The sequence below is a fragment of the Canis aureus genome, chromosome 7 (genome assembly GCF_053574225.1).
Source record: "Canis aureus isolate CA01 chromosome 7, VMU_Caureus_v.1.0, whole genome shotgun sequence".
In the NCBI taxonomy this organism is placed as follows: domain Eukaryota; kingdom Metazoa; phylum Chordata; class Mammalia; order Carnivora; family Canidae; genus Canis; species Canis aureus.
Genome location: NC_135617.1, coordinates 64,315,066 through 64,334,597, shown reverse-complemented (window position 1 = coordinate 64,334,597; position 19,532 = coordinate 64,315,066). Strand labels below are relative to the sequence as shown.

The window sequence follows — 19,532 nt, the reverse complement described above, 5'->3', positions numbered from 1 at the left end:
GATGAAGCAAACCTCTTTGCCATTTTGGTTAAACTGGAAGATAATTACAAACTTGTAGGTCTAGCAGAGTTAAGTCCAAATCCCAAGTCTGCTACTTCTAGTAGGGCAGGTTACTTAACATCTCTAAGCCTCCATTTTATCATTGGAAAAATGGGTTATAATAAAATAACTGGAATTACATGATGAGATGAGCACTCGGTATTATACTATAAGTTGGTAAACTGAATTTAAATAAAAGAAAAAAAGAAAAAAAGAAAAAATAACTGGGATAATATCTGTTTTTACCATGTGTTAGCATATGTGATACACCAGACTGGTTTTGGGCATGAGGGCACTCTCAGACATACTGAAAGGACATTATATTCATAAGATGACAGGACCAAAGGGCAAGTGCCTAATGTTAAATCAGTGGTAGACACAAGTTTAGAGGAGGAAAGGTGGGTTAGTGGCATTAGGAAAGGCATCATTACTAGTGGTGAGCCTTGGGTGGATTCTGAGGAGAGCAGAGGTGTTTAAGGTGAGGGTGGGGAAGGCACCGCAGTCAATGAGAACCGTGGGGGCCACAGGGTGGAGAGGCCAGGCATATACTCGTTTGGGGGAAACATTGGAAGGGAAGGCTTGAATGGAGGAGTAAAGCTGGGGTAAGACTAGAGTCCAGGGTCCTAGGGCCCCAGGTCCATTACTCTGGACTCCAGTGAAAATCTGAAATCTGTCCTTCTATTTGACTATACTACTGTAGTATCTCAGTAAAATCAAATTAAACTTCAGTAGCAGGATTAGGGTGTGGGGAGAGGACACAGAATGATGTTGCCTGCCTGAGGGGCCTCTTTGAAAGGAAGGTCTAGCAAGTGGGTCTGAATTCAGAGTGTGGATTTCAGTGGTGACGTGGATGCCAGTTTCTTTGTACTCTAACACAGACGACTGTGATTACTGAAAGGTTAGACTCCCTAAAGACCGTTTGTAAGGCTATTTGTAAAATTAATGGGCCTAGCATAATTTATGTGTATAATCCTTAGATGAATTTCCAACAAACAGGAGTATGAAAATCCTTTGAAGTCTTAAAATCAGGCACATTCATCTCCTCCTTGCTAATATCCCTTTCATCAGGTTGTATCTAAACTTGTTTGTATGATTTGAAAATCAATTGAGGGAGAACCCACCTCTTCCCACCATAGCAAAGGTGGATAACATGAAGAGAATATTCAGACGACTTGGCTGGATTAGCTTTTGAGACAGATTTCTGAAGACCAGAAGTGGGACAGAAATGCAGAATGGTCAGAAGAGCCTAAGCTTGCAGCAGGCAGGGCTCCAGGGCCAGAAACAGGGAAGTGACTCGAAGTACACCATGCAAGATAGTCTGAAGCTGCAGGGTGGGAAGAGAGTCCCTTGCCACCCCACCTGTGACCAAAAGGGGGCTGAAGAGAAAAAAGGTGTTGCTACATGTTGCCTAGGGCTACGATTCACACCCTACTGCAAGCCCACAGAGGAAGAAGGGAACCAACTCCGCTTCTCTCAGTTGCAACACTGAGTTGCCCACTGAGGCTCTGCCCAGATGGGCCATATCCAAATATCACTGTAGAACAGTTACTCCAAATTGTCTTCCAGATTGGGGGCCAGGATAGAGATAGAGATGGATAAGCACAAATGGACAGAGGGAAAGAGAAAGAAATAAAAATGTGTTTCATTAAAAAGGGACCTGCCCACAAAAATGCCAAAATGTATGAATAAATCTAATGCTAAAAAAAAAGATAGTGAAATTAATAGCTGGAACATGAATTCATTAGAGATGAAAGTAATTTTCTGGATAGACAGATACAGACATTTATTGATGCAGACTCACAAAGGGTTGAATTAGTCTTACTCTTTAGTTAATGGCACATTATCCTTGTCAGTATGGATAAAGCCCTGCACATATGTAGGTGTGTGTGTGTGTGTGTATATCTATGTATGCATATATGTGTGAGTATATATATATGTGTGCATGTGTGTGGGTGTATTTAACCCTATGCCTATATTCCATCTCCAATTCCCTTTCCCTTATGCCTCTAACAGGTGACCATTCTAATCAGTTTGATGTATACTCTTTTATAGTATATATTCTTATAATTCATGTTAAAGTTTTTTGTGCAATTTTTAAGCTATGAAAGCAATACTGTGCTACAGATCCCATTCTGTTTCTTATTTATTTACCAGTACTGTGTTTCTGACATCTACCCATTTTGTTAGTCCTCAATTTCTAACTACTAGATACATCACATAGTGTGTACCCTAACATTTTACTCGCCTTCCCCGAGGGTAGAACAACTGGGCTGCCTCCCACTTCCACTAACACAAGCAGTGTTATAATAGTCATGCTGGAACATGAAGTCTTGCAGGCCCGTGAGAGACACCCCTGCTGGGTCTCAGCAGATCTATATTAATTTGAGGCGCTCCCTCCATAATGATGGTACCACTAGAGACAGACTTCAAAATAAGTATGATAAGAATACTCAAAGAGATTAATGACAGCTTAAGTTTTCTTTAAAAAGAATAAGAAATCATACGACAAATAGGTATGAATAAGAATGAAACAAGAATAGACGGACAGGAAAAATGTTTAGAAATGAAAAATAGAGTCATTGGTACAAACAATCAAGAACATAGAAGGAATGAATAAGGGAATAAACCCCAGACTGGATATGCATATATTTTTAAAATATTTATTTATTTATTTAGAGTGCTAGTGGGGGGAGGGGCAGAAGGAGAGAGAGAGAGAGAGAGAGAGAGAGAGAGAGAGAGAGTCTTAAGCAGGCTCCACACTGAGCATAGAGCTTAATGTAGGGCTCCATTACTTGATCCTGAGATCATAATCTGAGCCAAAATCATGAGTCGGATGCTTAATTGACTGAGCCACCCAGCCCCCCCTAGGCTGGACATATTTTAAAGGTGAATTAGTGATTGAAAAGATAATATGGAAAAGTCACCCCACACCCACCCCAAACATGGAACAGAGAGCAAGACAGAAATGGGAAAAGGCAGTTAAAAGTCCCAGAGGGGAGACTGAGAGGCTTTGTCACATATCTGACAAGAGTTCTAAAAGAAGGGGGGGCTTCTGGGTGACTCAGCTGGTTAAGTGTCTGCCTTTGGCTCAGGTCATGATCTTGGGGTCCTGGGATCAAGCTTAGGCTCCCTGCTCAGCAGGTAGTTCGCTCTCTCTCTCTCTCAAATAAATCTTTGGCTCCCCCCCAAAAAAAAGAGTTCTAGAAGAAGGGAAGTAGGCATGGTAAAGAAGCAGGATTGGAGGAGACAGCAGGTGTGCTTTCCCAGAACTGAAGAAAAATGTAAGCCATTGGGTTGCAAGTGCGCTTGGAGCATGGAGCAGTGCAAATAAAGACAAATCCAGCCCTGGACCCATCACCGTGCAACTGCAGACCTTCAGGGAAGAAGAGCCACTGGCCCCAGCTGCCAGGGGACCTGCAGCAGAACTCCTTGGACAGCAGCCCACATCTCAATCACAGCAAGGGGTGCCAGGACAATGGAGAGAAGCAACTGTCAACCTGAATTTTATACATAGTCCAATTTTCATTCATTGATGAAAGCACAGTAAAGACATTTTCTGTTATAAGAGGACTAAGAGCATTTACCACCCACAGATACCACTCCCCAAAAAGGGGTCAACTGAGAGGCAACCAATCATGGAGATTCAGTACATGGACTCTGGAGCCAGGTGCCCTCATTTACGTACCAGCTGGGTACCAACTGTGCACCATTGTGCAAGCTACTGAATGGCTTGTGCCTCAGTTTCCTCATTTACAAAACAGGGATGGTACTAGTATCTGCTGTGAGGACTGAATTAGGTCAATATGTAATGTGCTTAGAAGAGTGCCTGGGATATAAGAACTGTGTAAGTATAAAAAGCTACTATGATGATCAGCAAGAAGAAAAATTAACATAGAGAAATATGTAGGAAAAAGAACCAGTGATGAGTATAAAAAGAAATAGATATTTAAGTAAGAATACTTAACTGTTGATCATAAAATCTCTCTATGTCTGTATATGAAAACTAAAACTTGAAGCCATAATAACAAGATAGAGATAAGTTGAGGGGATGATCAATGAGGAGGTGGGTAGGTAGAAGGTATATTTGCAATAACTACAGACATTGTTAATAGTTACTTTTAAACTCTAGAAGAATAAATACATACTATAACAACCAAATCAATAGGAGATCAGAAAAAAGGCAGCGGGGAGGACTACAGGCATGGAATGCTAAAATTTTAATAATTCAGTAGAGCAGGAAAGGAGGAAAAGGAAGCAAAGAAGACAATGGGGGAAAAAGGGCATGGATGGTTCTGTGTTTGGTCAAACAGTCGCGAGAGCCTTATATATGTGTGTATATAACTCTGTGTGTGGCACACACACACATGTATGTGGCCATATGAACATGTAGATAATTTTATTTTTAATTAATTAGTTTTTGAGCATACACATGTGGGGTGGGGCAAGGGGCGAGGCAGAGGGTGAAGGAGAGAGAATCCTAAGCAGTCTCTACACTCAGCATGGAGCCTGACTCGGGGTTCCATCTCATTATCCTGAGCCAAAATCAAGAGTCAGGACATCCAACCTATTGAGGCACTCAGGCACCCCTGAGCATGGAGGTATGGTGAATGGACACCTATAAAGCTGTTACAGAGGGTTGCCTGAGGGTGGAGGATGAATCAGGTAGGAGAGGTAGGAGCCAAGCAAGATGAAAGAAAAATGGTACGAATGATTTAGGATTTATGTAAAAGTCTCCTTATGTATATTTATAAAAAGAAATTAAAATTTAAAAACCACTGCAATTTGTTTCCTTGAGAAGGGATGGGATGTTACTACAGCATGCTGACAGTCTCGACTGGGTACCTGTCCTGTGTGCTGATGGAAAACATTCAGGGCCTGAGTCCTGGGCTCAGGCCCTGGGCTACCCCAGGGCTGTAGCGAATGCGGGCTTCCAGCTTATCTGTCAGAAGTCTGTCGTTGCACAGGACTGCGTGCAAGAAAGGTGAGGGTGGAAGGTGGAGAGTCAGAGGAAGCCCAGAATGGGAGCAGTAACCCAAGGGCTTTCCACCGGCTTGGGCTACGGGAGGCCCCAGAGAAGCCTTCAGCACTCCCTGGGATCGGGGAGGACGGATCCTTTCCTGGATTCCCTAAAGAGAAAGGTTCAGTGACAGGGCACTGCGTGGGAGACCAGGAATGGCCTAAATGCCGGGCAAATGTTTTTAAGCCTTCTCATTCCAACATGACATTTCAATTCTCCAGATTCCAAGACTTTTCTTCTACTTGGTAACATTATTAAGTCATGGAGAGAGGAAGAAAAGCAGCTCATCCTTAATATCAATAATTTCAAGACAAACACATTGTAACCTGCCTTGATTTTCCCCACCGGGATTTTCTCAAGAGCCCCCCATCACCTTGGCCCTATCTCTCAGAGGAGGATATGCTCCATAATTGATGAGCATTTCAGCTCAGGATGAAAACACCAGACAGCAGTCTGGGCTTCAAGACAGCTCCTTTCTTATCACCAGGACAGTACATGATGATCACATTTTGGGAGAATGCTCTCATTTATAAAAAATGACCAAATTATACCATGTCTGGGAGACCTGATTCTTTTCCTATGGGACATTCATTCTGGCTACCCAAGTAATTATAATAATCATACGAGATTAGCACATTCTGTCTGAAGCTTAGGCATTTGGCTATTGTATACACTTAATTAAACTAAGGTGCTTATTGATAACACTATTCCAGCATGTGATAATATTCCATAAACATATTCAGAGAATTAAGTAAATAAGCACATTTATGAAAAGCTCAAATATATCTATGTGCAAGTAGGTAAGCATAAGGAAAATTTTCAGCTCAGAAACCAGCACGAATTGTTAAATACTAAACATCTCGGGGAGCTGAGGGCTCATGATTGTGTTGGCATCCATTCAAAAGATGTTACTTTAGATGCTTGGAAGTTCTTATCTCAGTAAGGGAAGAATATAACCAGCTTTCAAGACCTGCCCTGGAGGAGTAGCTACAGATCACAATCCTTCTTTCCATTTGAAGACATGGGTCTGGTTGCCAGGGCTGCTATCTGGGGCCAGGGGAGGGTCCACGCAGCATGGCCTCTGACTTCCAACCAGAAGCTCCAGAAGTAGCCCAGGGGATGCTCCCAGAGGTACCTGGGCACATTCAAGCCTCCTCTGCTCCAGTGTGAGTGGGGCAGGTATAGTCTAGTTAACGCCGTTGCCCTCAGCTCACACTGGAGGCTAGTCTGTACAGGCCCCTCGTTAACTGTGGATGTAGAGGTCAGGTCTACAGGGATATAAAGTAAACCCCAGGCACTAAGGTATTTGATTTGGCAGTGTATTTAGTTTTTAGATGAATTAAAACATGAAATTTTTTTTTTTTTTTTTTTTACAAATAGGGGGCCCCCACATACTAAACCTTTGCCTTCTGATCATTACTCACCCTCAAATTCACTTACTTTCATTAGGAACCGGGTCTTTCATATTCCCTTATATAGTCAAAGATGATTGATTTCTGTAATTGGAAGTAAATGACTTTTTAATAAGCTTGGTTGAAATGCGGGTGGTAATAGTCCTGTTTTCAGAGCCTGGGATGATTCCTACCCTCATCCTTCTATTTTGTTTTTCTTCCAGAAAATAGCACTAGAACTCTTCCTTTTTCTATTTCTGTTATGGCTCAATATTATCAGAGAGGAGAGAGGAAGAAAGAGAGGCAGAGACTCGCCGACCATTTTGTAGAGGATGCTTTACAGAAATGACATGGTTCAGGGAGACTATAGTTTCCCCTCCCTGAACTTGAGTTCTGTCTACATGAAATGCTAGTATGCATGGCTGTATTTCTGTAGGGATTTCTATCCCAGCTGTTCATTTTGGGGGTAAGTGGAGAAGAAGGAAACCAAGGGAGTTAGGACCAGAGAAAGGAGGAAAGCAGACAGCAACACTGCAAGGGAGGTTTTTGCTGTGAAGCTTTGGGAGAGATGGAGGAGGTTGAAGGGGGACGTCCACCCAGCCCAAGAACTACTTTCTTCATTCATTAGAAGGGGCGAGGAGGGGAACTGGGGAGTTGGAACGTGTGGAAACAGGATCGATGGCACAGGTTTCGGTGCTGTGTCTCTGGGGAGTCACTACTCCAAGTGATAAAATCAGGCAGGGAACACTCAGAAGAAAAACAGACACAGAGAAGGAATTGCCATAATATGCAAAGACAAAAATAACTTACAAGCTTCATGTTGAAACTTCTGGGGAGACAGATCCTGCAAAAACGTATGTCAGTGTATTAAAGGAATAATAAGTGGATGTTAAATATACACGAGCCATTATGACAAGCCGAAGATGAATTACATGCTATGATATGTTCTTGAGTGTCTCGGTTCTTGTGTTTTGTTTTGGTGAATATACAAATATTTGTAGGGCATTTCATAAGTTTTCTTGCAAACTCAATCTTGTTTTTTACATAAAGTCTAGATCCTTAATTATGGCTTTTCTTATCACAGGGGTGTTCTGGTCCCTCATGGTTGGGGATAAATGGGCAACTGAACTCTACAAATTAGAAGACAGGACTGGGGATCCCTGGGTGGCGCAGCGGTTTGGCACCTGCCTTTGGCCCAGGGCGCGATCCTGGAGACCCGGGATCGAATCCCACGTCAGGCTCCCGGTGCATGGAGCCTGCTTCTCCCTCCTCCTGTGTCTTGCCTCTCTCTCTCTCTATGTCTATCATGAATAAATAAATAAATCTTTAAAAAAAAAAATAAAAAAAAAAAATAGAAGACAGGACTGGACAGTGTATATCCCAGGGTCCAGCAATTGTTGAGAACTCTGTCAGCAGAAGCTGTTTTTTCGTTCGGCTTGTGGAGTGTGTTGGTCATTAGCTGCCCTAGGGGACTGGCAGGGGCCAGGCCAGCAGACCTTCCCATTCTTTGAACTCGAGGAGGTTAAAATGCTCAGCAATAGGAGCAGCTTCTGCCTCCTACGGGAGAGTCTAGATATCATCTTCAGGGCAAACAGCTCTGCTTGAGATAATCTAATCATTTAATGGACCATTTGAGGTCCGTGTATATATAAGGCTAAGCTCCACTGTTCTTGGGGAAGCTCTAAAAATGAGATAACCAAAATGCAGGGGTTTCAGAAAAGAGTTAGGTGTTCTGTGTTCAGAAATACACCCTGGAGGTATGTTTCTTTAGCAGAACTATGTGCCTACACAGCTAGACATTTTTTTTCCCCCTAAATCTCCATGTAGATTGCCCTATGCCTTAAAAGTACTGTTTGTGCTTAGATCATGTGATTGTTAATTTTCTGGGTCAGTGTGGCTAAGGTATGGTGACCAGATGTTTGGTCTTTGGTCAGACACCAGTGTAGATGTTGCTTTTAGATGTGATTAACATTTTTATCAGCAGAGTTTGAATAAAGCAGACTACTCTCCATAATGTGGATGGGCCTCATCCAATTAGTTGAAAGCTTTAAAAGAAAAAAAAAAGACCCAGGTTCTCTGAGGAAGAAGTAATTCCAGAATGTCTTGGGAGTTGAGTTGGAACAGTAACTCTTCCTTGGGACTCTGGCCTGCAGACTTAGCCTGCAGATTTGCACTTGCCAGCCTCACAATCACAAGAGTAAACTCCTTAAAGCAGTCTCTTCTCTCTCTCTCTCTCTTTCTCTCTCCCCACACACACAGACACAGACACACACACACAGCCCTATTGGCTTTGTCTCTGGAGACCCTAAAACAGGTGGCATGGATGTGTGTTCTTGTCCAAGCACTTGCTCTTGCACTTTGAAAGCAGAGGACAGACCACGGTGAGATAAATGCGCAGGCCTACACTAGTCCTCACCTTGCACATACGTGGAATCTCTTATTTAGGTACCAAATGGTGATCATAATAAAGGGGAAAGACACTACTGGGTATTTAGTGAGTGGCATCCGGTCTTGGATGGTAAAGAACTGCCCATCTCAACAGGTCAATGACATCCCCGCTGAGAAAGGAATGCATGGTGAGGAGCTGGTCACTGGGTGCAGCCCACCTGGACTAGCCAGTTGCTTATGTCCTTTAAGACCAAATAGCCCAGGGGCACCTGGGTGGCTCAATGGTGGAGTGTCTGCCTTTGGCTCAGGTCATGATCCCAGGGTCCTGGGATCGAATCCTGCATCAGGCTCCCTGCATGGAGCCTGCTTCTCCCTCTGCCTGTGTCTCTGTCTCTTTCTCGGTGTCTCTCCTGAATAAGTAAATAAAATCTTAAAAAAAAAAAAAAAAAGGACCAAATAGCCCAGTGTCAGGGAAAACAAAGTACCATGAACTATTGTCAGGGCTATGAGTCCAGACAATGACCTAGAGAGAGCAAATATGTAAAGAGGCAGTTGGGCCTGCTGGCAGTTTGGCCTAGCAGCCAAAGCAGGCTGCTACTCAGGAGGCCTGGCCACTTGGTGATGATGGCCCTCCAAGAGCCTCACTTCCAGAAGTAGCTGTTAGCTCCTGTTAGCTACTCTCCATGAGCCTGAGCCTTTGGTAAGGTCTTATAAAAGTCTTCCTGGCCTAGCCAAATGTGGTAGCCAGGGAAGCAGAATCCCTGGGGCTGGAGCAGTGGCTCGCAGCAATGTCGCCATCAGAGGACAGCAGGCCCCTGCAGTGAGCAGAGAGATGAGGAGGCCAGGGAAGATGAGGGTTCCTGGGCCTGTACCACAGAGCATTCAAGATGTCGTTCTTGGAGATCCTCTCAGAATCAGTCTGGGGACTTGTTTTGAGATGAGTGGACTAATTTTTAACAAGAAAGTCAGTAGGGACTTCAGCCATAATCATTTGGGAATAAAAAGGTGACAGCCCTGTTTGGCTGTCACTGGCTGGTGAGGCCAGGGGTACACGAGACTCCCTGGGAGGAGCTTCCTCTGATGCTGTCCCCTCCAGGAATGAGAACGGAGGGCTTATGCAGGCAGGTGAGAGGTTAGAAGATCATGTGACTGGAATAGGACAGCGTCTTTCAAATATGGCCTGGATGATTCTATTCCTAGCTGGTGCCAATCCGAACTCCAGAACTGCTGAAGAAATGAGATCTGGTTAAATTTGTTCTTTTTTACCCTTCTTAAAAATATCAAAAGCTAATATTTTGCAGACGGTTTTGTGCTGGCCACGCTGGCCAGGCGTCGTGGTGTCCAAGACAAACACACCTGATCCACATTTGGTCAGCATCGGGAGGCCCAAGGAGGCCAAGGAATTAACAGAGGAATCCAAGGATTGTTCCCTATCCTGAAAGGCCTCTGCTTGAAATAGCTCTTGCTTTGGAGGACTTGTGTGAGTGTGTGGCAAGCAGGGGGAGCAGGGCTGTGGGGGAGAAGCTTGTGAATCCATTCAGGTTCATATAAAAGGATTTTGATGCTGATCTGTCATTGGAAACAGATCTGAATCCTTCTTCATGGTGATGAATATTTATAACCTTTCCTCTTCAGAGTCCAGGGTGTCAATGAAGAGTGAATGTGTGTGACATGCAGTTTTTGGTGAGAACTTTGCTCTGGGCCTTAGGATCTTGCCTGCTGCAGACAATATGCTTGAGGTCATAATTTTGTGTACCACAGAATCACAGAAATCTGGTTTTCCACAGGATGACGCGTTAGTGGACTAATGTGAGCGATCCTCTGGGGGTTGTTATTTTAACAATGAGGGGGCGTTTAGTGGGATTGACGGTTTCTACCTGGATCTCAGCAACTCACCAACTATGTCAGTATGACAGATGAATGACGGGCGCATTAAGATCTTGCATGTTCAGCAAGAAAGTGATGGCTGAGCATCTGGATGGCAAGCGGGGCACCCGTAATTCCTGACAGTGTGACATTATCAATCCTGACAGGGGCTTCTAGGAAGTTCTCAAGGGGGCCCGAGGCCTTCCTGCAGTTTCCCAATGCACTTCAGTGCTCTCCAATCCAGCCCACATAGCTTGCTCAGTTTTCTCTGTCTTCCTTCGACCATTTGAGTTGTGAGGACCCCCCATCTTAATGTGGTGTCTTCCAGGAGCAGGCCCCAGGACAAATAGCTTATTCGGGAAGTGAGCCCTGGACAAACTGATGAGAATGAGGGGAAGTGAGATGCCAAGGGAGCAATAGCAGTCCAGCTGCCAGCTGTTCAATCACACTGGGCACCTCTGTAGGACCCACGCCTCCAAGTTGTCCCTCCTGGTGGTGAGGGAGGTGGGGTGTATATGTACCAACTTCCAAAAGACATGGTTTGAGGCCTCCTGTGTGGGCGAGGGGCAGGCTGGGGAAGGTGTTAATTCCCTGGCGCTAGCGTGCCCTAGTGGAACTGACAGTTTCTACCTGGACCTCAGCAACTCACTAATGGCCAGGGAATGCTCTCAGGAAGACTGGAAGGTGCTAGCAGATGAGGCTATGCTAGCGTCCACACACGGTACACAAGGGGATATGGGTGACGCTCCGACAGCATCTGCTCTGGCTTTTACTTCTCGTTCTTCATCCTCCTTGTCTGAGAAGGATCAGAACCTCCTACCGTTAACGTGGTCTCTTACAAACAGAGCTAACTCCCTGGCAACGAAGCCAACAGAGAGAGAGAGAGAGAGAGAGGCAGAAGAAATGACATATCCCAGCCAGTCCATCACCTGATTTCTTATAGGCCTGGCTAGTATTTTGGGGACCAAGTTTCTTTTCTGACCTAGCAGTTAGGAACGCCTGTAGCAGTCACTAGTTTTCTACTGACCATATTTTAATAGAAACCGGATTGCCCAGTCCCTTGGCTCCCATTCTGCATGCCAGGGGAAGCTACTATCTCTCTTACTATCTCTGTTTCCCTTTTGGGGTGACACCTTGGAAATGAAGCTCTGACAACAGGAGCTCCTTAATGCTTTTGCTGACGGATCAGTTTTCGCTCGGTGCAGTGGAAGGAAGGCAGCGACGTGCTGCTATGACGGTGGATGTCACTTTGACCAACCCTGGCAGAGGTGGACACCATCTGGGGGTGTGAGGGACTTAAGCCATTTCAAGGACTCAGGACAATGCAAACAATGCATCCTCCTCGGCCTGGATCCTTGGGCCTGTTTTACTCCACTCCCTGCTATGCCTGGTAGAAACTGGCAGCCATTTAAGAAGTCTGGGAAAGACATCCCTGGCTGTGGGTGTGGGTATGTTGGTGGTGGTGGAGGTGACCTGATGAAATACTGCTCTGTGGATAGAGACTAAAAAATAAGCGACTGTGGTTTAAGTGGGACAGAGATCAAAAAAATCTCCTGAGGCTTGTTTAAGAAACCCACACAATTTGCTGGGTTGAGCATAGTAGGGGGAATTGTATTATTGATGATTATCTCTGATAAGATGTCTTCAAATCTTTGACAGGACACTTATTTGTGGTGACACCAGCAAAGCCAAGCGGAGAAGCCCTCACTGTGTGATATATTAGGGGGCTCTACACAATATCCACAGGGCTCAATCCTAGGAGTCTTTGTCCTACTTCTCAACCAGCTTCTAAGTCCCCTGAGGCTGGGACTCTTGGGATGTGCATGCCTGCCTCCCTCCCCCGCCCCTTCCTCCCATGGCCTTAAACTTAATAGATGCACAATCATTGTCAAATAAATCAATCACAGGACTCAGAGTTTCCGCTGATATTCCCGATCATAGAAGGAAGGCCTCAATTTCCTACTGTTTCCTTCTAATGCCAAATGGCCCAAACTCAGGAAAAACTGTGTTAAGGCTTGGTGTTCAGCAGCCTGAAAAATTCACCACACCTGGAACCTCAACTCACCCACAATTGCCTAAGACCTCCTTCCTCTAGAAAAAAAAATTCTGTTCTCTACCTAAGATTCATTTCAAGATGATAGCTGAGGTACGTTGTTTAATATTGCTTCCTGTCTTCTTTCTTTGGCTGACTCACAGTTTTATTTTTATATTAAATTAACACAGTAAAATTGACTTGGGGGTGTGTGTGTGCGTTTGTGTTCCTGGGCAGCTCTATGAGATTTAACACATACATGGATTTGTATAACCACTATTGCAGTCAGGATTCCCTCAAGTTCTATTGCCCCCAAAAGCCCCTGGTTCCTGCCCAGAGACTGTATAGCTTTATGAGACTGGCTTCATTTACTTGGCACAATGTTTCTGAGGTTAACAAATGATAACATAGGGACGCCTGCCTTTGGCTCAGGGTGTGATCCCGGGGTCTGGAATCGAGTTCCACATCGGGCTCCCTGCATGGAGCCTGCTTCTCCTTCTGCCTGTGTCTCTGTCTCTGTCTCTCTGTGTCTCTCATGAATAAATAAATAAATAATTTTTTAAAAAATGATAACATAAATTATTACTTCTCTAGGCTAAATATTGGTTTGTATGATATGTCTATGTTTAACTTTATAAGAAATTGCCAATTGTTTTCCAAAGCTTCTGTAGCATTTTGTATCCTCACCGGCAATACATAGGTTCTAGTTGCTCCATACCCTTGCTAGAATTTGGTATTGTCAGTTTAGAAAAAAAAAATTAAGCTATTTTAATAGGGGGTATAGTGATATCTCAGCATTGTTTTAAATTATATCTCTCTAATGGCCAATGATGTGGAACATCTTTGCATGTGCTCATTCAACATCTGTACATCCTCTTGAGTGAAGCGTCTGTACACCGGACACTTGAGCCCCCATGACTCCTTTTTTAAAAATAAGTGAGCTGTGGGGCACCTGGGTGCCTCAGTCAGTTAAGTGTCAGACTTTTATCTCAGGTCGGTGAGATGAAGCCCAGTGTCAGGCTCTGTGCTCAGCAGGGGATCTGCTGGAGATTCTCTCTCTCCTTCTGCCCTTACTCCCATTCTCTCTCTCTCTCTAATAAATAATTAAATCTTTAAAAATTTACTTGTTTTCCAAGTATTAAATTTTTGGAGTTTTAATTATTTATTATATTCCGAATATAAGTCCTTCATCAGATGTGGTATTTGAAAATATTTTCTACCAGTCTGTCACTTGTCTTTTTATTCTCTCAACAGCATCCTTCATGGAGCAAAAGTTTTAATGATGATAAATGCAGCTAATTACCTTTTTTTTTCTTTTGTGAACTATGTTTTTGGTATGATATCTAAGAACCCTGGTCATGGAAAGCTTGTCTGATGTTTTCTTCCAAAATTTCATTGTTTTACATTTTACATTCAGATCTCTATTTTGTCTTAAATTTTGTATGTGGTAGGAGAATAGGTTATTGTTTTGCCTATGGATATCCGATTGTACTAACACTGGTTGTCAAAAAGATGATTCTTCCCTCTTGCACTGGCACCTTTATTGAAAATCAGTGGCCTTCAACGTGTGGGTCAGTTTTTGTACTTTCTAACCTGTTCCATTGATCTGCATGTCGATCTATTTGCTAATATCAAAGTTGTCTTGATTACAGTAGCTTCTAGTAAGTCTCAAAATTGGGTGTTGCGAGTCTCCATCATTATATTTTTATAAAGTTGCTCCGACTATTCTAATTTCATAGCCTTTTCGTGTAAGTTTTAGAATCACCTTCTCTGTAACCACCAACAGTCCTACTGGGATTTGATTAGAATTGTATTAAATCTAAAGATGAGTTAAGGAGAATTGACATTTTTTCTGTATGGACTCTTTTAATTTATGAACACAGCATGTCTCCATTTACTTAGGTTTTTTTTTGACTCCTTTTGTTAGAGTTTGGTAGCTTTCCTTCCATATGTTTTACTAGTTTTATATCTATTTCTTTAATTTTTAACCTCTATAAGTTATGTATTAACTAATATATGTGTTATGTAAGTATATATTTTAAAGTATGAAATGAGAAATATTTAGTTTTGGTTGTCAATTATTCATGATTAGTATATAAAGTATGATTAACTTTTGTACATAGACCTTGTATCACGCAACCTTGCTAAATAAACCCCTTTATTGCTTCTTAGAAGTCTCATAGATAGTTGGGATTATCTAAATAGACAAATATGTCATGTGTGAATAGGGACAGTTTTGTTATTTCTTTTCAAATTTTATGCCTTCTTAATATTTTTCTTGTTTAATTGCACTGGCTAGAACTTTTGATATTGTGTTAAATAGGAGTGGTAAGAGTTAACAATCTCAATTGTTGCCAGTTTTAGAGAGAAAAGTGTTGTCATCCACCAGTAAGTATGATGTTAGCCATGAGTTTTTAAGGTTGCCTTTCATCAGGTTGAGGAAAGTCCCTTTTATTTCTAGTTTCTAGACTTTTTATTGTGAATGAATGTTAAATTTTATAAAATATTTTTCTGCTTCAATTGGTATGATCATGTGTTTTTCCTTCCTTAGCTTGGTAATATGGTAGCTTATACTGATTGATTTTTGAATACATCAGAATTGTCTTCCTGAGGTAAACCTCATTTGGCTGCATTTTTTTTTTACGTATTGCTGGATTTGATATGCTGGTATTTTTAATATATATCTATAGGGGATATTAGTCTATAGCTTCCTTGTGATGTTTTTGTCTGATCCGGTATTAAGATAATACTGTCCCCATAAAACATGTTGGGAAATACTCCTTGTATTTTCTGGAAAAGATTGTGTGGAATTGGTATTATTTATTTTTTTAAATATTTGGTGGAATTCTATAGTGAAGCTATCTGGGCTAGAATATTTCCTTTTGGAAGACCTTTAACTATGAATTCAATTTTTAAAATAGATGCAGAAGTATTTAGTAAACTAACTTCCCTTGTGTGAGTTTTGATAGTTTGTGGCTTTCAAAGAATTTGTCCATTTTGTCTCAATTGTGAAATTTGTATGGATTGTTTGCGATATTCCCTTAACCTTTCAATAATGTAATGATACCCCTCTTTCTTTCTTGTTATTGGCTATTTGTGTCTGTTTATTTCTTTGCCAATCTAGGTAGATGTTTATCAATGTTACTGATGTTTTCACAGAACCAGTTTTGGTTTCATTGATTTTCTTGTTTTTCTCTTTTCATTGATTGTTGCTCTTATTTTTATTATTTCCTGTCTTCTGCTTGCTTTTGAATTATTTTGTTCTAGTTTCTTAAAGTGGTAGCTAAGGTTGTTGACTTAGATTTTTTTTGCCAATATATGTGTTTAATGCTATAAATTTTCTCCTAAGTACTGCTTCAACTATAACCCACAAATATCTATGTGTTTTATTTTCATATTCCATCAGTTGAAAATATTTCTAATTTCTCTTGTGAATTTATTTTTGATTTACAGGGTTTTGGGGGGAAGCGTTTAATTTCCAAGCTTTCAAAAGTTTTCCATTATCTTCTGTTACTGATTTCTGGTTTAACTCCATTACTGTAAGAAGACACATGTTAGTATTATTTCACTTCTTTTAATTTTGTTAATGTTTGTTTTATAACCTAGACTGTGGTCTGTTTTGGTGAATACTATACGCACAACTGAAAACAATGTATATTGTACTATTTTGGGGTACTGTGTTCCATAAATGTTATTTATATCTGGTTGGTTATCAAGCTGTTCAGTTATTCTCTATCCTTGTTAATTTTAAGTCTATTTGTTCTACTGATTACTGAGAGAAGAGTATTGACATCTCCGACCATAACTGTGAATTTGTCCAACTCTCAGTTGTACAGTTTTTGCTTCATGTATTTTGAAGTTCTGTTTTTAATATATACACATTTAGAATTGCTAGGACTTCTTGGAGAGTTGTCCTTTTTAGCCTATATCATGTTCTTCTTTATCTTTGTAATTAATTCTAAGTAATTTCTTTGCTTTGTATTTGACCTGAATTTAGTATAGCCATGCAAGATTTCTTTTGATTAGTGTTTGGATGGCATATACTTTTCCATCCCTTACTTTAATCTATCTTATTATTATATTTAAAGTAGGTTCTTGTAAATAGCATATGGTTGGATGTCTTTTAAAATACTTTGCCATTTTCTCCCTTTCAATTGGTATGTCTACACTGTTTATATTTAATGTAATTATTGGTGTGTTTAAATTTAGGTATACCATTTTCTTGTTTTGTTTGTTCTCTGTTTTTCATTCTCTTTTTCCTTTCCTATCTTCTTTTAATTTGAGTGTTTTTAGAATTCTATCTTAATTTATTGATTCAATTTTTGATTATACTTCTATGAATAGTTTTTTAAGTGATTGCTTAGGGGTTACATTATGAATACTTCACTTTTCAAAGTATACTTAGAATTAATGCTTTATCATTTTGAGTGGGACATAGAAACCTTATCAACTGCAAGGAGCAGTGAATCTCTGGTATGTTAAAGGGTTTATGTGTATAAAAGGGCTGGGGCAGTGCAGTGACCAAACAAGCCTGAAAAATGATGGATTAAACAAAAACAGTTGTATGAGGAGATTTCCCAGAGAGACTTTGAGTAAATCTATGCACATTATTACTCTTTAAAGGGGAGGGTAGACCATTTAGCATCTCTCAAGCTTTCTGATCAGAGAACTCCTTGTTTATGGATTTTTCCCCCGAATATACTTTATAGAAGGCTGCCTTCTATGTAGTAGGTGCACCACATTTTTTTGAACTGAATTGGCAAAGGGTAAGTCTTAACATTTTCATTTGTTATTCCTCCACTTATTTGAGGACAGTATGTTTCTCTTTGTTTTTAATTTTCTTTTAACTACTCTCTTTAGACTTTCTTCCCCTGTAATTATCACCATCCTTTCTTATCATTGCTTTATTAAGTCTTTCTGCCTTCCACACTATAAGAAATGGGAAGGCAGGTTCCCCACTTAGCTCCATGGGGCATGTTCATTAACAATCTTTAAGAATTGGGTGTCTGGGGATCCCTGGGTGGCGCAGCGGTTTGGCGCCTGCCTTTGGCCCAGGGCGCGATCCTGGAGACCCGGGATCGAATCCCACGTCAGGCTCCCGGTGCATGGAGCCTGCTTCTCCCTCTGCCTATGTCTCTGCCCCTCTCTCTCTCTCTCTGTATGACTATCATAAATAAAAAAAAAAATAAAAAAAAAGAATTGGGTGTCTGGGTATAAGACTGATAAATCACTGACCCCTACCTCTGAAACCAATAATACATTATATGTTAATTAACTGAATTTAAATAAAAGAAAAAAAGAAAAAAACAAGAATAAGGTCCAGAATGAACCTGCCATGTCAGAGGTGACCCAACCAAGGCACTCCAATGGGTGAGAATGTCACTACTGCCATGTTTTGGATACTGTCTCTCCACCTGCCCAGGATCACATTGGCTTTGCTGACAGCCATCACATGATCCTGCTGACTCAAAGCTGGCAGCCAATTGAGATTCCCTGGCCCTTCTACACAGGGAGTTGCTTCTCCTGATAATCCTGATACTTCTCCCTACTTTTGCATTTTCTTTTTTTTTCGGTAATAGTTTTATTGAGATATAATTTACATAGCAAAAAATTCACCCATTTGAAGGGTATAGTCCAATGAATTTTGGTATAGTCACAATTGTGCAACTCTCTCCACAATTAATTTTAGAACATGTCCATCATGACAAGAGGAAATACTGCACCCTTTAGTTAATACCTCATGGTCCCCCAGCCCTCTGGACCTAGTCCATCACTAATCTACTTTCCTTCTTTATAGCTTTGCCTATTTTGGGCATGTCATATCAACAGAATCATATGTGATCTTTTGTGACTGGCATCTTTCGCCAAGCATAATGTTTTCCAGGCTCATTCATGTTGTAGCATATATCAGTGATTTATGCCTTTTTGAATAATATTTCATTATATGGATAGAGTAGAATTTGTTTATATATTCATCAATTGATGGACATTTGGGTTGTTTCCACTTTCAGCTATTGTAGAGAATGGTGCCGTGAACATTTGTGCACAAGTTTTTATGTGAACATATGTTTTCAATTCCTTTGGGTATACACCTGGGAATGGAATTTCTGGGTCATGTGGTCACTCTGTGTTTACCTTTTTGAGGAACTGCCAGAATGTTTTCTAAAGTGACTACTCAATTTTGCATTCTCACCAGAAGCATACCAGAGTTCCAATTCCTCTACATCCTCTCCAACACTTGACTTTTGGAGAAAAGAGGTCATAGGGAGTATGATGTGGCATCTCATTATAGTTTTGATTTGCTTTTTCCTGACCGCTAATGATGCTGAGTATCTTCATCTACTTATTGGTCATTCATATATCTTCTCTGGAGAAATGTTTATTCAAATCCAATGCCCATTTATTAGCTGGGTTATTTGACTTTTTATTGTTGAGTTAAAGTATTTTTTTTACATTCTGGATACCAGACCTTTCTCAGATATATCATTTGCAAATATTTTCTCCTATTCTGTACATTGTCTTTTTACTTTCTTGGTGGTATCCTTTCAAGCACAAAAGTTTTGAATGCTGGTGAAGTCCAATTTATCTATTTTCTCTTTTTCTGCTTATGTTTTTCATGTCATATCTCAAAACCATTGCCAAATCCAAGATCATGGAGATTTAACCCTATGTTTTCTTTTCAGAATTTTAAAATTTTAACCTTTGATCTATTATGAGCTATTTTTTCCATATGGTGTGAGGTAGGGTTCTAATTTCATTCTTTGTAATGTGAATATCCACTTGTCCCAGTGCCATTTGT

The 19,532-nt window shown here is 41.1% G+C and overlaps 1 protein-coding gene and 1 long non-coding RNA gene across 21 annotated transcripts in view; one reads left to right on the top strand and one right to left on the bottom strand.

The window, feature by feature from the left end:
• KIF6 (kinesin family member 6) overlaps positions 1 to 19,532 on the bottom strand; it is a 381,228-nt gene that overhangs the window by 55,055 nt on the left and 306,641 nt on the right. The gene's annotated exons all lie outside the window — the stretch shown is intronic.
• LOC144317560 (uncharacterized) overlaps positions 1 to 19,532 on the top strand; it is a 36,393-nt gene that overhangs the window by 2,531 nt on the left and 14,330 nt on the right. The window lies entirely within an intron of this gene.